Below are 18,086 nucleotides of genomic sequence, written 5' to 3' on the forward strand. Positions count from 1 at the left end.
GGCGTTCATCCACTCCTCTACATATACATCAGTTGCTCCAAAAAAAATGCCTCCTATTCATTTGCATGTAAATTACAACAGATTCAAAGAGCACTAACACTATTTGATTGGGAAAATTATCAGATACAAATCACTATTTTTCAACATAGTCACCACCATTAACTATGCATTTTCACCGGTGATGAAAAAGAGCCTGAATGCTATGCTTGTAAAAATCAACACCTGCAGAAATGACTCACTGTTTCACAGTTGCTATGACAGTGTCATTGCTAGGAAAATGTAGAGCACACAATCCATCTTTCATTGGCTCAAATGAGTTGAAGACAGAAGGTGTCAAATCTAGGCTATACTATGGGTGTGGTAGTACAGTTCAGCCAACACGGACAGTGTGTTCCACAGTCTTCAAACTTGTCTGGGGCCTGGTTTTATTCTCTGACCTGACTCTGGAAGTCCAAGCCTTCACCTTAGTCTGATGGCAACATTCTTAGTGCGTCCAACAGATGAAGCATTTCAGACAGTATAGCTAGAGAAAGTGGTGCTGCTGAGAATCTTTTGTTATCCACAGTTTGCCAGCTGGCTCAAAAGACCTAGGAATTTGGGGATTTACTTCCACATTTTTCAAGGAGGAACTTCAAAGCTGCTTCCTAGTTAAAGGCTTTGGGATACTTGATGTGGGTATGGATGCACTCTCAATGATGCACATTAAAACTGTCCATTTTGCATGCCATTGCATCTCAATGGTCTCAAAGAGCCTTTTTGTGGAAGTCAAAAACTTCATTTACCAGTTAAGATAATAAGTTTGTAAAGTGTCTGAACTGAGGAAAACAAACAAAAAAAGCCCTAAGCCACTAGATACTTCTCAGTCTTATGGACAGTCCTCTGAGCTTAGCTCCATACATATTTGTAAAACCACTACTGGCTTTTTTTTTTAATCAAGTGAAGTTTTATTATTTATGTGTTAGCTTTACTTTACCATTTCATAGCTGGAGAACTCCTTCCTCCTGCTTTACTCTTTTCCTTTCATAGGATGACAAAAGTGCCCAGCTGGTCCATGGCATTACCAATATATTGTCCAATCAAATATGGTAACACAATCTGTATACATTTAGAGAGACAAACATAAGCCACTTAGATAGACTTTTAAATAAAACTCATATATAATCTCTCTAGAAAACTTCATAGCATTCATATAAAGAACTTGAAAGCTGAATTTCTTGGTCCCACTATGGGAGTAAAGGACAAGTCTGTACATAGATGTAAAAAGCATGCTTGAAAACAGTACTTCACTAGGTCAAAATACATAATTGCAATGAAAAAACGAACAAACAAACGATAATTAAATATTCAGTGCTTCTCCCCACTTCTCTTTTGACTTATTCCCTCAGCTTCTCCTCAAACTGAGTCCTTTTTCTGGGTACACTGGAAAATAAATTAGTTGTATTTGTGCCATCAGGGAGTCTGTCGTTAGGGCTGTATTTGTCTTTTTTGCTTCCCTCATGGTTTCTATCAAAGATTCAAGCATGTTGGTTACATCTCTCTTTATCTTCATTGTGTTTTAATGTAGAAGAGAAAGAAAACAAGAAAGATATTTTATCTTCTTATGTACCACAAAAGGATCAGTGGCACTGAGGTAACTCCTATATCTCTCTCCTACTTGTCTTTTCCACAGGTTGTTTTAGCCAGCTGATCAAACTGAAACAAACAAACAAAAAAAGTGAAGGTGATGAAGGTAAGGTTACCAAAATATTAAAAGTCTAGGTAACACTGCATGTTTGTGCAGGTACTATTGCTTTTTGCTCTTATTTTAAGGTTTTTGTTCGTTTGTTTGTTTGTTTGGTCATTTTAGGGGAAAAAAAAAAAAGAAGAAGAAGAAAGGGAAAGAGTTATTTTTAGCAAGGTACAATTTGATGTTCTTTCCTGATTCCCTTGCCCTGGACATACAGAGATTGGATCAGGAAAACCAAGGCACAAGCGGAACTGAATTTGTTGACGGATGTGAAAAATAATGGGAAGGGATTCTACAGGTACGTAGGTCAGAAGGGAAAGGTCAAGAAATGTTTCCTGTTCTGATAAATTGGAAGGGAGAAATGACAACAACAGACATGCAGAAGGCAGAGGTACTCAACAGGTTTTTTGCCACAGTCTTCACTGCTAATCAGGCTTCCAACATCTCTCACAACTCTGAACCTCCAGGTGAGGTATGTGAGAGCAGAATCCCTCCCAGTTTTAACTATGTAACGGCAAGTTCAAGACCACCTGATGAGTCTGAATGTTTACAAGTCATAAAACCCTTGGAGTTGGAAGGGATATTTAAAGGTCATCTAGTCCAACTCCCTTGCAATAAACAGGGACATCCACAGCTAGGTCATGTTGCTCAGAGCCTGATCCAGCCTCACCTTTAATATCTCCAGGGATGGGGCTTCCACCACACCTCTGGGCAACCTGTTCCAGTGCATCCACCCCCACTGTAAAGGCTTTTTCCTTATATCCAATCTAAATTAACCTTATATCTCTTTCAGTTTGAAACCATTTCCCCTTGTCCTATCACCACAAGCCCAACTAAACTGTCTCTTTTTTTCCTTCACCTCCCCTTTAGATACCAAAATCAGTTCGCCTTGAAGCCTTTTCTTCTCCTTGTTGAACAGCCCCTGCTCTCTCAGCCTGTCCTTGTAGGAGACGAGTACCATCCCTTGGATCTTTTCTATGGCCCTCCTCTGAATGTACTCCAACCAGTCTATGTCTGTCCTGTACCGAGGACTCCACATTTGGATGCAGTACTCCAGGTGAGGCCTCATCAGTGCAGAGTAGAGGAGCAGGATAACCTCCCTTGACCTTCTGACCATGCTTCTTTTGATGAAGCCCAAGATATGATTGGCTTTCTAGGCGAGTGTATACTGCTGGCTCATGTCCAACTTGCCATCCACCGGTACCCACAAGCCCTTTTCAGCAGCACTGTGCTCAATCCTTTCATCCTCCAGCTTGTACAGATAGCAGGGGTTGCCACAACTGAGGCGCAAGTCTTTAAAGTTGGCTTTGATGAAACTCATGAGGTTCACATGGGACCACTGTTTAAGATTGTCTAGGTCCCTCTGGATGGCATCCCATCCCTCAGATGTGTCCAGTACACCTCACAGCTTGGTGTCATCCGTAGACTTACTGAGGATGCACTCCATCTCATTGCTGACGTCACTGATGGAGATATTTGTCATGGTTTGACATATTAAAAAATATCGGTCCCAGCACTGACCCCTGAGGGACTCCACTCCTCACTGATCTCCATCCAGACACTGAGACATTGATCACCACTCTGTGGATTTGATCATGCAGCCAGTTTCCAAACTATTGAATAGTCTACCCATCAAATCCATATCTTTCCAATTTGGAGAGAAGGATGTTGCGGGGTATCATGTCAAAGATCTTATTGAAATCCAGATAGATGGCATCAGTGGCTCTCCTCCCTGTCTGTTGTTGTCAGTGGGACCCAAAAACCTGCATTCGATGGTCTTGAAGGAACTGTCTGATGTGGTTGTCAAGACACTCTCAATCATATTCAAAAAGTCATGGCTGTCCTGTGAAGTTTCCAGTGACTGGAAAAAGGGGAATATCACTCCCATTTTTAGGAAAGGAAGACCTGTGAAACTACAGGCTATTGAGCCTGATGCTTTGAAAGATAATGGAATAGATCATCCTGGAAGCTATGTTAAGACACATGCAAGATGAGAAAGTGATTTGGGAAGGCCAGCACAGCTTCACCAAGGGCAGATCATGCCTGATCAATGTGGTGACTTTCTACAATGGAGTGACAGCATCAGAGCACCAAGAAAGAAGAAATGATACTGTCTACTTGGGCTTCTATAAAGCCTTTGAAATGATGAGTCACCACATCCTTAGTTGTAAATCGGAAAGATATGAATTTGAAGACTTTACTCTTCAGTGGATAAAGAACTGGTTGGATGATTGCAGCCAGCAGATTGTGGTCAACGACTATGACCAGATGGACATCCATGGTGAATGGTGTCCCCAAGTGGTTAATCTTGGGACCAGTATTCTTCAACATCTACATCAAAAATGTAGTTACTGGGATTGTGTGCACCTTCAGAAAGTTTGCCTGTTGACACCACGCTGAGTGGTCCAGTTAGCACAAGAGAAGGGAAGGATGTCATCCAGAGGGACCTAAACAAGATTAAAAACTTGGCCCACGTGAACCTATGGAGAGTCACCAAAGTAAGTGCAAGGTGTGGCACCTGTGCAGGGGCAATTCCAGATACAAGTAGAGACAGGATGATGAGAGAATTGAGAGCAGCAGTGTGAAGAAGGACTTGGGCTTCTGGTGGATGAAAAGCTTGCCATGAGCCAGTAGTGTGCACTTGCAGATCAAAAGGCCAACAGTATCCTGGGCTGTACCAAAAGAGGGGTGGCCAGCCGGGCAAGAGAGTTGAATGTCTCACCCCTCCCCCACCTCAAAAATGCTAGGGTTGAGGGAGATGGGCTAGTTCAGTCTGGTGATAAGAAGACTCTGGGGAGACCTCACTGTGGCCTTCCAATACTCAAAGGGAGCTTATGATCAGAATGGAGATTGACTTTTTACATTGGCAGATATTCACAGGTCTTTAAATTTAAAGAGGAGAGATTTAAACTAGTTGTTAGGAAGACATTTGTCAGAGGATAGTGAGGCAGTGGAATAAGTCATCCAGAGAAGTTGTGAATGCCCCACCCATGGAGGCATTCAAGAAGAAGTTGGATGGAGTCCTGCGTAGCCTAATCTTGTGCCTAATTCAATGTTTTTCAACCCTGCCCATGCAGAGGGATTGGAGCTAGATGATTTTTAAGATTCCTTCCAACACAAACCATTCTATCATTCCATAATTCTATGGTTCTGTGATGTAATTCTTTCTTCAGTTTGAAGAAAAAATAGTTGACAAATGAATTGTTAATGCTGAATTACCTTGAAACTTCAAACATATGGAGTTAGACTTGAAAGATTAACAAAATAGGCTTCTTACTCTGCATGTATCTTCATCTGGAAAAATGCAGGGAAAGATTTCACAATACAAAGTCTTTGTCTCAGTTTTCAAAGACCTTCTAGGGCCAGTTAACTGGTGACTTCTCTGGGTGAAGCTAGCATTTCTTATTAGCCCTTTGCAAATCCAGACTTCAATGGAAAGAACAGCAACGACAACAACAACAACAAAAAAGCACCAACAAAACACCCAGAAACAAATCAGTTCATATAACTCAACTCTTGAGAATACAGTCAGAGTGCAAAACATACTTGTTATTCTTATACTCTTATCTGACCAAGTACTTAAGTGCTTTTCAAAATAAACTTTATGGTGCATGAGCAATAAATGTAATATGAATGAAGCTGGTTATATTTGGTAGTGCTTTTGACATTGTCAAATATGAAATGTGTCTGACCTCTTTATATATGCAATATCCTTCCTGCAAATTTGCATTTTACATTACAATGATCAAATTTTCTGTTTCATCTTTTTTTTTTTTTTGATTTTGCATATAAATGGACAAAGAAGCAATTACTTGCTTGAAAAAAAAGAAAAAAGAAAAAAGAACACAGCCTACATTCTAAGTTGAACACTGATGCTAATTCTGAATACTCTATTCTTGAATAACTTGTTTTTTGACTATAGTAAGCAACCATCAAGAAATGACAAGATTCTGACTGAGATGGAACCAAAAACATATCCAAAGATGACTTAAGTAGTGATAAAAATATAGGGGCAGGGACAGACTTCTGAATTATTCATTTTTGTTGATATCATAAGCACCACACAGAACAAGCTGCAATATACATATTGGAGGTCAGATAGATAATGTAATCAGTCTCTTATTTCAATAAAAATCATAGGAAAGAGTCTTGATTAAATAAAAAGGATGTTTTAACCATTATTTATTTGAATACTTTGAAACTGAATATGGAGGAAAATGAAGGAAAACTCTTTTTCACTGAGAAACAGCACATTTTCTCTTAAGGAGGACTTTGCAATGTGATTTGGTTATTTCATTCCTTTATTTTGACAGAAAAAAATGTTATCACCTTCAAAAACTGAGGTATGTAGAAGTGTTAGTCTACTTCTGAATCTTCATCAGCCAGTACTATTTCCTAGATTTTCCAGTTTTACATTGCTGATTCTCACTTATATTTATCAGTTTAAGTGGTCTGCCCCAGAGACTTCTAGCACAGAATCCAAATGGACCATCCCAGAAGCAGCTCAATGAATATAAAGAAGTTAAATGTTATATGGCCTCTCAATCCACAGTAAAAGAACAGATGTGTCCTGGGTAAGGTGCTCAGTGTTCACTGTGTCTTGTTAGAGCAATTCCCCATTTCATTAAGTTGTGAATATCTCTGATGGCATGTTTATAAAAAGCTGTAAGATATGAAAATATTTTCAAAAGGTAGAATTTAAACTTCTAATTTCTAAATTTCTAACTTAAACTAGTCTGCTGTGAAAACAAAGATAGACTGTCACTATAGAGGGATTATGCCAGTGTGTCAGTGATACATAGGAAGCAGCAGTGACATCAATCAGACATCCTACAAGATAGAAGACATTAGTGTTTATGAAACACATTAGGTTTTCAATGGAATTTGGGTGCTTAAGTACCTCAGGTAATCTTTGTATATAGAAATAATCTCCCAAATATTCTCCAGGCTGAGTTATTGTTCATGTCTGTAGGTTCATTGTTGCAGACAGTTCTACAAAAAACAGTGCATAGCCTCCAGCTCTGCTGTGCTACTCACATCCAGGGTACAACCACACAATATGCACTGAGTACATAATATACATAATACACTCACAGAAAAGGACAACAAAGAACATGAGATCTTCATCAAAAATGAAGAAACTATCATTTTCCTCAGAGGCTGATGAAACTCATTAAAATACTTATTGCAGTCTAAATCCAGAGTCAGTCTTTCAAGGACCAGCAAAATCAGAAAACCTGAAGTCCACCACGTATTCCTTTTCAGTCCTGACTACCATAAAGTTATTTTTACAGCATACTCTCACGATTGTTTTTGCCACCCGGCTCTTGAATATCCCTGCAGTATGCTGGCTACTTCTGTAAGTAATCTATTCTGCTGTCTCATTGGTTTGCCTTGTAAGAGAACATTTACAAATGTGTGAAGATGTGGATAGAACAAAAAAGGTTTTGGTCATACATATTTAAAAGTGAACTTGTGTGAGGCTTCAGCTTAGAAGATAACACTGTGTATTTATTTATCTTCTTAAAGCATTGTTGTAGTTCCTGGAGCTCTCCTTGACATCTTATCTATCACAGTGCTTCCACTGAATATTCTAACACTGTGCCGCTTTTAATCTTCAGATGTAAACAAAAGCTTATTTTTTCATACCACCATCACAACTTGACAAAAGAAAAGGGTGAATATTGATTTATCTCCTCACAGAAACTGTCTAAAGATAATTCAAAATATCCCCCAATCTACTAAATATCCATTACCTGCTGTGTTCTTTTTTATTTTTTCCTCACAGAACATATTTGTAGATAGCGTACTCCTGGAACTGAAAGCTGCAAGCTCGCTTCATGATTGTAACTTTTTGATTTGCAGTAGACACCATAAAGGGAAGAATTATAAATCAGCATTCTTTCCTTGAATATTATGTTCCATTTTGGTCAACTTGACATGGCAGGAATAGAAAAGCCCTAAGAAATGCAATGAAAATGACTAAGGTTTCCAGATGAGGAGAGATTAAAAAACTCTGGATCTATTTAGGTCTCAGTTCCCACAGTCCTCACTCCCATCTGTAATTCATCTGAAATCATGAAAGATTAACCAGAGCTTGCTGAGGTTTGAACTACTGACATTGTTTATCTGTAGAAGCATTTCCATGTCCCTTATCACTGTGCATCTATGTGTCTACTCTTCCTTTGATGAAATGAAGTCAGTGGCACAAACATATCTTCAAGAGCAGCAGGACTTTATGTAGGGAGTAAAGAGTGAGAGAAAATATTTTAGATTACAAATCTCTTGGGAAATATATTTTTATCATGATATAGTTGTATGATAACTAGTGCTGTGTGTTCCAATGCTCCTGAAGGGTAACTGTGAAATATGAAGAAGGACAGAGCTGGCAGTGATATACAGATAATAAGCAACATGGAAAAAGCACATTAGGAGTTCTCTTAATTTAGTTCTGTCTTAATTATACTATTAGGATAAATGTCATTAAATGATGCAATTACATACAGCTTCACACGTTCTTTTGTTTCTGTAATGCACGGAAAGAATTTATCTAGATAACATATCTTATAGCATTATTAACCCTATTTATTGAAAGTTTGAGAGATTCCAGGAATGTACTATCTTTCTTTTTTTTCCTTCATTCAATTAAATTATCTTTTATGAGAGAGTTAGTTTTGGACACTGAATAGCTGGTATTTGGGTACAAGAATTATCAACATATTTTTTGACCACCTCTGTTCTAGGACTGCTGTATTCATATCAATTAAATATTATATTTAAAATAGCATTCCATGTCACTGATAGGCAATTCCAAGATTCTAGGTTGCTCTCAACAGTGAGACATAATAAAATGATTAATGATCAAACTAACAAAGAAACTAATAATAAGTCATTATAAAAATCAAATGATTTGAGATTTATCTCTGACCCATAGTACCTAGGAAGTTAGTGTCAAATCTATAATTATTCTTTTCATAAAATGGATAGTTTATGCTTCCAGTAGAAATATGCAGATAAGGCAAGAACATCAACATTCATAATTGCTCTGAATTTTTCTTAGAAATACTCATCAGTTTTAGAGAAAAAAAATCTTATTAGCTCACCTCCGGGTAGAGATCAAACACAACAATGAAAATCTGCAGTTTGTTGCCATTTATCACTAAGCCGAAAAACCCACAATGAGAGTCTCATTCTTAGCCTTTTGCAAACAATGTCACAGGTATAATAGTTCTTTAGAAAATCAAAACAAAAGCAAACAGTTAACAGCAACAACAAAACCCGCACATTCTTGTGTAATGAAATAGATTTAGATTTTTTTCTTCTGTCTACACAGGGTTACAGTCATTCAATCTGAACCTCAGGTAAAAAATGTTTATTAATATAGAATTATCATTTGATCCTGAATATAGAATCATAGAATCACAGAATCCTTAGAGTTGGAAGGGACCATTAAAGGCCATCTAGTCTAACTCCTGCAATGAACAGGAACATCCATAGCTCAATTAGGTTGCCCAGAGCCTGATCCAGCATCTTTTGCATATCGAAATTGAAAATGAGATGTTTTGAGATCAAGCAGTGAATGCTGCATTCTTCAAAAGGCTCCTGAAGAAAAAAAATAACAAAACAAAACAAAACAAAAACAACCCTCTTTGGTCTTTCTGGTGTTTCACATATGTGATGTGCAATGTCATGGGAGTGTCCTTTGTCATTCTGCATTATTATTGCCTGTCAGGTGCAGAGCACTAATACCTTATCGTCAGACTTGTGGCCTGGCACATCTATCTTACAGATGGCACTTTTGCTCATACCTGAGTTTGCCTGTATATATTCCTAACCGAGTTTTAAAATCCATAATGAAAACCTTTTTGCAGGAGTTTGGCATGCAGCTCCTCTTGTTAATGCAATCCTTCAAATTCAAAAATCATATTTCTTGTATGGTAAGAGAGAGAGAAAAAAAATGCATAAACTCACCTGGGAATCTAGGCAGCCACCCACTACATCATCTATCTTCCTTGGGCTCTCCAAAAATCCAGATTTTAATATCTACTAATGGGCTGAGTACATGCAAACCTTCATCTTTGTCATATCCTGAGCAGTCAGTATTTGATAAAGCACTGGAAAAAGCCCTCAGGTGCAACTGAGGCCAGTGGGATATAAATATGTATTTAAATATATTTCTATTCTGTGTAGCTAGGATCAAGACTTGCTCATGTCTCCTACAGGTCTGTGCTTCAGAGTGAAGAGAAATCCTTGCCCAGAAGTTCTGGAGACCTGTTCACAAAGGGAAATACAAAAGCCTACCCTAGTGCTTAAACACTTTATTTATTTATTTATTTATTTATTTATTTTATTTTATTTTATTTTATTTTATTTTGTTTTGTTTTGTTTGTTTGTTTGTTTGTTTGTTTGTTTTGTGAGTCTCAAATAGACAATATAAAAAGTAGTTTTACCAGGAATTCCTCATTACCAAACTCTCAGAGAGCAATGGAATAGAAATTAAAAGCTGAACAATGGAAGCTACTACAATAGAAGATGGAAAGAAGTAAGCTCATGTAAAAGCTGCACAAAATGGATAAAAATGCAGTTTCTTCTTTTTAGAAGTCAATAATCTAAGATGATTTGTAATAATACTTTTTCTTAACAGTTTCACCCCAAATGTCTATTTTTCAGCATAAGAAAACTGCATAGTCACTTGGCTATCTTAAATTTCATTTTATCGTTTTTTTTCTGCCAAAATTGTTTACATATTTCAGAACTCTCTATGCCTTCCTCTCAAAATTTCTAATGTCTGAAAGTGTCACCGAAGCTCATTCTGCCCCTTTATTCTTCTTTTATAAACAACTCAACTTCTTTCATTAAACAACAGTTGGATGTAAGTATCCCACTTTTCAACAGCCTTTATATTATTTCTGTTTTATGTTTTTTAATTGATGAGTAGTTGAGTACATTAGTAAATTAATAGATGATCATAAGTATTTGGAGCACAATTTCACCTAAGATTATTAGTTATTACTCATGGGAATCTTTTTAGTTTTCAACTTTAAATAGAATTTCTATATATTTTTTTAGTACTATATTTAAACCAAATTATTTATGTTGATTTTACAAGCAAGTTTATGACATAAATATGAATTTTTTGTAAGCTGTTCAAAATTTGCAAAGTTTAGCTCTAGAAGTAGCCAAGATGTGTGGCTTCTCTTATTTTTAGCTAGAACCTGTTCAACCCTCTCTGTGAAGGAAAATAATAAAACACTGAAACTGCTTCTTTCTTGTAGCTGAATACTTCACTGAAATACACTCTTTATTAATAATGTTAATCCACATGATACAGACTTAACTGAATTGATGGCAGAGACGCTATGATCTTTTTCCCCGTATGATTAGATCATAACTTATTCTAGTCAAAGATCAAAATCCTCCTGCAGTAGAATTTAAACAATCAGTTTTAAACGTGTCGTATCAGATTGGCCTTTTGCTACATTAACTTTAAACTAGAATGAATCACACTACTTATGTGTGTCCTGGCCTAATCTAATTTTACCTGCCTCCCTATGTATTATCACCTCTGGACCACAGCTGGTCTCTTCAGTGTCTGCCCGTTAGTATCTCTGAATCTGAGATAACTCCACCTTCCTGATGAACTGCAATGAGGAAATACGTGTCACACAGGATAATAATTTGCGTATTCCTAATTTGCGTGAAATAGTGAAACTTGCCTTCTAACATGACTTAAAGAAAACAACTACCTAGCTTTCTAACACCTAATAATATTCCATGTATCCTTACGGTCCTTGTAAAACTCTAACTCTGTATACCTCACTTTCATTCTCATCCCGTACAATAACTTCCAGTTTCATGAAAATTCCTTTACATCCCTTTACAAAAATACTTTTTTTTTTCCCCCCATATTCTTATAAAAAATCAGAGAGGGAGATTTAGAAACTTAGCCCATCCTTTCTGACCTTTTCCAGTTTCTTGGTCATTGTCAGTTAAAAATAACATGAATTGTGGCATTTTCATCCTTTCTTTTGTGAAATACTTTTCAATTTTATAACATATCATCATTATTATTGGTAGATTTAGACATCTGACATTATAACTTGGTGTTGTTATAGAATCAGAAAACCGGTTTGAAAGGGAATCCTGCAGTTCCTGTGAAACAACCTCGTGCCCAAAGCAGGACAGCTTGCAGATCTGAGCAGAGAATAGGCCAAGTAAACTTTTAAACTCTCCAATAGTGAGATTCACATCCTCCATGGGCAGTTAGTTCTAGTACTTAACTATTCTGTATGTAAATTTTACTTTTGGTTATTTCAACCTAGAATTTCCTCTAGTTTGAGTGTCTTGTCTCTTCTTGTTGTTTAAAGACACTAGTTTTTCCTTTCTGTTCTCCCACTTTTTAGATACTTGAAGACTGCAGTTTAATCACTTAGTATCCTTCTTTTCTTGATCTTCTGCAAACTTTCCTCCATATCTTCTACACATCATATGGTTCAGTCTCTTAACCAGCTTCCCTTGTTTTGCCCTGTTTTATCAGTGTCTCCCTTGTACTGAGGTCATCCAAGTCTGGACACAGTAATCAAGATGAAGACTCACAAATGGAATATGTACTTCCCTCGACATATGGTAAAGCTCCTTATTAAAACACATCGTGTTTTTATCACAGTATTTTTTCTCTTATTTATCATATTTGAAAAAGGTTGCCATGTTATCCCTTAGCCATCTTAATACACTTATGCCTTCTCCCATCTCTGTACTGAAGTGCATGAATGAGGAAGAATTAATCCATATTAATCTAAGGTGAAACATATGAACTCTACAGTATTCCTTCTCTTCTGGAATTTACTAAAGGTAGATTTCAGGAAAAAAAAATAGTAACTTAAGTTGAACTTCACTCAGAAATCATTTCCTTGATCCAGGACTTCAGGATTAAAACTCACTTTCAAGTCTAGCTCTTAATTTTTCAATATTTTATCGTGATTTCTTGTGGCAGAAAAACATAGACAGTGTAGTAAGTTTGTCACAACTATAACTTTTACTTACTTAAACTTTTATCTGAAAACATTGATATTCATGTGAATAGGCTGTTGAATCACAGATATTCGCAGATGACCTACCTACAGATGATATTATTCAATATAAAACAAAAACACATTTTAACAACCAAGAGGTCATGCAAATTTTCATTTGCATTTTCAACACCTTTGTTTTTGTTGAAGTGCCTAAAACATTCCTCTTCAGAACAGAAGCAATACTGGGAGAAGAAATGGTCTACTAAAATTAAGTTTAAAATCTTCAAGGTCTAGAAATGATGACCTGGGATATATTGTCTATGAAGGCTGTGAAATCTTCAACTTATCTATAGTTAAGGCTGTTAGATAAATGTGGACCGGTAGTATAGTAGACAGCATGAATACTCAATCCAAATTACAGATCTGATCCATGAAGAAAATGACCACTTGATAAAGTCACTAGTTCTAATTTGAATGAGTAAATGAAAATCTAACATGTTTTATCAATGGAAAATATTGTTTGGTATTATTTCAGTGAATACAAAATCACAATACTAACATCACCATTAGCATCAATGATTTTATTTTTTTTTTTATCAAATCTGAACTTAGCCTTGGAGACAATAAATAATGAAAGATATTAATATAAGCTAAGCTATTTTTATCCCCTGGAGACCATGGTAGCTTTCTTATAGGCAGAGGTAGACAGATTTTTTTTTTCCAGAGATGATTCATGCAGACTATCTTAAATTCTTACTACAAATTACCTTCTAAGATTCCAAAAGTGCTGCCCATAACAAGAACATCTGATGAAGGTATGTGGTGTCTGGAAGATACTTTCATGACCATAAACTTTCAAATATGAACATCTCTGACTTCTGAAGGCTGATGGGCTGAAATCTTTCACAGCTCTATTTTTAACATTGCAAATAACAGAGAGGTTCGGTTATACAGAAATAAGAAATTTATCAAATGAATCAATGAATGAATCAATCAATAAAAAATCTTAGGGAGACTAATCAGCCATATCTTTTCTGTTTAAAGTAAGTTTGAATGGCACAGAGACTCTTATTCTACTTATATTAGTCCATCAACACTATGAAAACTACATTACAATTTAACTTTTCTTCTGATAAGCATGGTTGAAAATGAAGGTGATTTAGAGGTAATAATAATAAGCATTCAGACTTTTTTTTTTTAGTCTTCTAGTGCATTCCTGAGTTCACAAGAGTGACCTTCATCTGATATAATTACTCACCAGTGATATGAGAGAGATAGAGAAAAAACAAACAAGCAAAGAAAACCAACAAAAACTTCAAAATCCTCTTAACTATGTTTCACATTTTCATGTTAACATTCATAATTACGGAGGTTAAGGGACATCTCTAATGAGGCACACAAAATGTATAGCAAAGCAGGAATAGCATCTTCACTGTGTTAATGACATTTCTGTTGTACAATCATCCAAGGCCTCTATATATGTCAGAGTGTTGGTAAAGAATGTTATTTTCAGTCTTTGGAGAATTTAAATTCATATGAATTTGAAAGAGTACAAATTATCAGTTTCCTACTCTCACTCAGGAAGAAGTCCTTTCCAATTATCCTTTTCAGAGAAACAGACATTTTATTGTGGCAATTAGCTAGTTTACTTAACTGAGAAGCAAATATTCCTGTGATCACTCAGGCTAACAGTGAAAGCAAGAAAGAACTAATCTGTAGTCTAATGACTGCAGATGGCAATACCATTCTACATCTCATCTCTTCTGCATTGTAAATTCTCTTGCTAATACCCTTATATGTCCATTTTAGACTTATGTTTTGTTTTCTTTTTTCATGTTACTCCACACTTCCCACTGGGTTTAATAATTAAAAGTCTCCAGAGCACACAAGTTTATCTGAGTTCTTGTTCTTCCTCTGAGTTTCATAATTATAACTTGCTACATTCATAATGTTTTTGTTTGTTTGTTTATTCAAACCCCTATGCTTATTCATTGCCATAGCAGTGTTGCTTTTCTTCTTTTTCAGGTTTGCAAGGACAGATTTGTATCTCACTCATATTCTAGGAGCTGACTATTTGTCAGGCTTGAAAGCAGCAACCTGGAACACAGAAGCTACAGATGCAAAATGGAATAGATTTCTTGGCTTTCCAGTATGGGGTCCATTACAATAGCAATTTTGTCATAGCTTTAGCCAAATTCCTAATTTTGGCATTGAATCAAATCAACTACTGCTGTCCACTATTGGTGGCTTGATTTCAGCTCTAAAAAATCCAGTGTAATTTGTGTGACAATGGGATGCAAGCTCAAAACAGCATGAAGAATATTACACCTGAATTCTATGACAGGTTAATGCACTGTCTGCTCTGATCTGCTCAGCAGGTTTCCACATCACTTTTAGTGCATGCTCTAGTGTGCTTGAAATGCTTTATTCCCAGTTTCCAGGAGAAAGCCTAATTCTCCAAAGAGGGAGAAGAGGTTGTTAGAGGAAACATGTCATGAGTGAAATCCAACCAGCCAGATGGCACATGGCTCTGGGTCCAGAGAAGAACAAATCTGCAACTATTCCAAGGCAATTTTTGGAAGAGGTTGAGCTTCACAAAGTTGAATCTTTCTCTTGACCTTTAGAACAACCATGTATTTTGTGATATCATCAATGTTTAAGCATTTGTCTCAACATTTTAAGGTAGTTTGAAACAGAAGATTTGAGACCAAAGATATGACCACAGCTCCTGAGAAGAAAGACTTGACATATGACTGTATTCCTCTCCATTAACATTTAAATACTGAAAACAATTAGAAGGATTGAAGAACTGAGCAAAAGCCTAATGAAAATTCTGCTGCATGGCAAGTCACAGTATCTTTAATATTTCTCTTTTCACTTCAAGATTGTCCAGGGTTTCCAAATCTTACCTAAGGCTGATCAAGAACAAGGTCCTAACAGAAGGTCTAGCCCTTTGAAAAGAGCTCTACTGCATCCCGGCTTCTGCTCATCTGAGTCTCAGGGCCTTTCAGGTGTGTTCTTGCCTCTTTCCAAGTGCTAAAACAAGTGCACCACGTTGATTTGGGGAGAAATGTGTGATCAAATGTTTGTATTATGTTCTAGAGGGCTTCTATACAAAGTTCCTCCAAAGAGGAAAGCAAAATTGATAGCTATTTTAGTGTTTTCAACCTCCATGCTCAGCCCATGAGACATCTAAGCCCCATAAGGATTAAAAATTTGCCACTTACACAGAAACACACCATGATACTTCCTGTCTTTCTGTATAAAATATCTGAGAGCCTTATGCTGTCCTGGCAGGGCTACCCAAGAAGTGAACAGCTGTGATCTCTCCTTGTCCCAATCCGGCCACAGCTACATAATGCCTCTCAAACAAGTACCTTCTTTACTGCAGGCAGAAATGGATCATCAAGCAAGATTAAAAGCCTGGTCAGAGAAAAGTGACTTTCTTTCATCTGAACCAAGGTACTGGCTGCTCTTAAACCCCAAACTGCTGGGCCTTCACACTCCAGTTCCTAGACTAAGGCATCATGCGGGCTTTTTATTTATTCGTCTCCTCCTTTCAGTCTTCGTCAGAAAATACAGCAGTTTTTTTTTTTTTTTTTTTTTTTAATGAAGTAGGAACATTTGGCAGCACTGTGAGTGTATTTTGTCCAGTGTCTCTGTTACAGGAGACAGAAGCTAAATGAGTGATTAGGGTTCCACAAATCTCAAGAGATTCCGGAGTTTATTTCTGACAAGCACCTAGGAATGTACTACTTTAATATACTTTCTTAGTAAACTAGTCAAATTTCCCCTGTACTCAGCACATACACTGTTATATCCTGTCTGAAGACAATGGGCCAGATTTGTTTATGAAAATGTTTTACCTTCTGCTTGCTTCAAGATCGTTAGGTTTCAGGAGTGTTAACATAGAATGAATTTGTTTAGATAAACGTTTTTATGACTCAGTATTTAAATTGAGGCATCCCATGTTCCTTGTACTGTGACATGGTACAAGTTAAATTACATTTTGTTTTATGTATAGATACAGTGATTTAAATAGTGTCACAGAGTAATATATAACTAAAGCAAGTAAGAAGCAGAAGAGCTATCAGATACTTCCCAGAAAATATATGTGTATATAGAGACATATATATGTACCCTGAAAGCCTAAGCATTTTTCCCAGATAGAGCAGTCCATGTAAAGTTGACATCCCAACCTCATCGTATCTTGGCTCTCTGATGTCGAGGGATCAGAATTATGTTCTTGTTGGAAGGGTGGCTGGACTATCTAAGTTATAATGGCAAAAATGTATAATGTCTGCCCCTCTTTTTTTACATATCAGAAAGAAAACTAGTCATTATTAGCCAGTGCTCTCAGAACACAAGCACACCACAGTGTATACGGAATCACGGGTATAGCCACATAACTATGCACTGTGGTGCAATCACATTTGCACAACAAAGTTTTATATTAAGCAAGCCCTGATAAGTGGCAAACAGACACGACTAATTTGCATCTGAAGCTGAGCTTGTACATTCAAATGTTAGGGTAGTGTGATTTACCTGATTTAAACAGTTTCAGGTCATTTATATTTCAGGCTACAGTGAGATGGAGATATTCTGTGTTGCTTACTTTATCTCCTTTTATTCCTAGAGACAAGCTCTGAAAATAGGGTGTATTGGATTCCGATTGGGGGCTTCATTTAACCTTTCCTTGCTTTTGCATGACAGCAGCTTGTAAAACTGCTACTTCTATTTCTTTCAATTAAATCGGAGCTAATATAAAACAGCCATTCTGTCAAGTTTTAAGGCTCAGGTTAAATTAAAAAATAAAGATCCAGCAGACAAAAACAAGAAAAGATTTTAAAATTTACATAAGCAATATTTCAGAGATTAAAAAATAACAGAAGTTCACAATGAACCTTGGGCAAAGATTTGAGTGGTATCTTATTTGATCAGAACCTGTTTGTTTATCCCTAACTTTAACCATATGGGAACAGTTTTATGGAGCATGCTCATAAAATGAAAATGACAGAGCACAGAGCTCAATCTGAGTCTGCTTGGGTTGTAAATATCTTGTTATCACCAGCTATGATGCTCTAAACCTTAACTCCTGGATGAGCATACTCAGTGTTGTGCTCTTGCAGACTGTGAAGGTAGTTCAACTTGAAGAAACGAAGGATGCCAAAACCACACATGGATACAGAAAATGTCAATTTTAAAACACAGAGGATAATACAAAGGTGAGCAGCACCCTGAATGATTGAGGAAAAAAGATGGAAAAATAAAAAAAGAGGAAAGGGCAAACGGACAAATGAGGAAAGAGAAAGAAAAAGAGAGAGAAAGAGAAGGAGAGAAAGAGAAAG

General features: G+C 36.7%; 1 long non-coding RNA gene across 1 annotated transcript in view; it reads left to right on the forward strand.

Annotated features, from left to right (window-relative positions):
- Positions 17,794 to 18,086, forward strand: part of LOC110390221 — a 16,193-nt gene continuing 15,900 nt past the window's right edge. Inside the window, exon 1 of the long non-coding RNA XR_002433639.1 lies at positions 17,794 to 17,963. This is a non-coding gene — a long non-coding RNA (uncharacterized LOC110390221). The remainder of the gene's footprint in view (positions 17,964 to 18,086) is intronic.

This window comes from Numida meleagris, chromosome Z, assembly GCF_002078875.1.
Source record: "Numida meleagris isolate 19003 breed g44 Domestic line chromosome Z, NumMel1.0, whole genome shotgun sequence".
Taxonomy (NCBI): domain Eukaryota; kingdom Metazoa; phylum Chordata; class Aves; order Galliformes; family Numididae; genus Numida; species Numida meleagris.